The following is a 2,334-nucleotide window of genomic DNA, read 5'->3' on the forward strand; positions in this document are numbered from 1 at the left end:
GTACCTTATTCTCTCATTTCAAACAATGATTATTTGGTCTACAAAAATTCATTTCATAATCTTTACTTAAAACAAGGATGTTTTTTCTCTCAAAAATATTGCTCTGTAATTGCAGAAAGACATCCCATTCTGTTAGATTTAAAAGAATATTTATTGGCCATTTTCTTCCTTTTTTACGAATCACCATTTGTAACATTTTGACTAAGTATCCTATCCTTAGCTCTAAATTGCTACCATATTAAGAAAGAGAATAACAAGAATTGACATGCAAAAATAATAATGGTGATTTAAAGAAGGCATTTTCTTTACATCTCAGTCATTTGTTTTTTCGTGATTTTTATCTTGCTCTAACAAAAAGCATTTCCATATGATAAACGCTGATACTTATATCATATTGAGATACATAGAAATATATTTCTTATGATAGAGATTCATTTAAACGTAACAAATCACCAGGAAACATTGAACTTTGGCCCTTAAATTATCCAGTAAGAAATCATAAAAGGGGCATTCTGCTTGTTAATGACGTCATATATGTACCATCAAAATAAAAAATGTCTTTGAATCAATCAGCTACTGTAAAAATTTAAATTTTTAGGGTAGAACGTTTTACAAAAAATTGTTCAAAACACTGATATACACATATTTTTCGATATTTGCTAGAGGTTCTTACTTCATTACAGAGTAGAAGGACCCAGAATATTTATATTTATAGACGGTTAACTTTTATGGCTGAGATTAAAATGTGTGGTTTAATTTGAAACGGAATGCAACAAATTTTAATCTAATTATTCAATGGCAGCCGGGATCGATTTAGAGGGTATTTTAAATACTCCTCCATGGCACCTGATCCCAATAAACTCTCGTATTTTAGAGTTCTACATTTGCTCTGTTTACTATTTGTATGGTTTTAGTGGGCTTTTGAGGATGATAACTGAATATTGTCTTCTGTAAGTACATTTAAAATCCTCTATATAGCCGATGTACAGATATTTACAGTTTATTCCATGTTGAAACATAAGATTTATTCACACAGACAGTATTGAGCCTTTAGAGCTTCTAACTCACTAACGCAAGTGTTAAAAGCAACTTGTGACGTCACTTTTTTATATTTTAGCGCTAATGAAGAGTCACGATTTACATTGAAAACGGCGTTTGTTACGCACAAATTCTTTTGATGTGAGTCTACTGGGACACAACTTACAAAGTTTATGTAGGTAAATTTCATATGAAGAAACGTGTAACACTTTCGAGGGATAAACTCGGTGCCTTCAATTTTTAGTTGAACATTCATAGCTCACTAGGCTTATTGAAGCCATTTACATAACTTCATTACATTCTACGCTGTTTCCTCTCAGTATATATAAATTAAATTTCACAAGGACGTTAAATATGATATCATATTTAAATGTATCTTGTTAAACCATGTCTATATTATTTATTGACAAACAATAATAACAAGTACACAAGCAATTAGTATAAGTTCTTCATTTTTTCAAAGCCATGAGCCTCTAGAAGTTCCTTTGAGACCCCAGTTCCATTGTTTATAGGGAATTTAGCGCTTTTCCTAAACAAATCATCACGTAATGTGCTAACGTAACGTCAGGACTAGATGATTCAGAAGAAACAAATTCTATGTAATATTTTATTGAAATAATACGTTTTGTATTATGGATTCTTCTTTGACTTTTTGCAGGTTCTTGTTACAAGTAAGCACCTATTTATCTTTGCCTTTAGACACCAACTGACAGTTGGTGTAAAAAATATGTTTACATACGTTCAGGATGTACACATGGTTGGGACCCTTATTTTAATAGTATTCAGTTTTTCCTTCACAGAATTGCAATGCTAGCAATTATAGATAAGGTCTGGAATACCTTTATTTGCAAAGCTTTCTTAGCTTAGAGAAATTACTAAATCTTTGAATGATGTGTGGTGTAATCGGTGCATCTTCACATATGGACTTAGTTTGGTAAAAGATTAGGTTTTGACGTTTCAGTAAGTTTACACATCCTTTTGGAATTAACATGTGTCAAATGGATGATTTAGCACGTCCTGAATTTCTATTCAGAAATGTTTGACTTTGTTATTCAAATGGTCAATATGAGACAAAAATCTATAATTCACAATGTTGAACTAATTAGAGACGACATTATGGGCGAATCTGATACAATGTGGTCTGTGCGTAGAAGTTAGACTCAGCACCTGAGGTTTGAAGAAGCAATCACATCAGGACTGTGTGTTTAGATTGAGCCAGGTACAGCTTTAGACCTCACCGACTTACTGAAGATGCATGTTGACTAATCATGTCGTAATTATGTGGTGGAATCCGTT

This window comes from Saccostrea cucullata, unplaced genomic scaffold (assembly GCF_032062105.1).
Source record: "Saccostrea cucullata isolate Sc308-1 unplaced genomic scaffold, CSIRO_AGI_Scuc_v1 ctg319, whole genome shotgun sequence".
In the NCBI taxonomy this organism is placed as follows: Eukaryota; Metazoa; Mollusca; class Bivalvia; order Ostreida; family Ostreidae; genus Saccostrea; species Saccostrea cuccullata.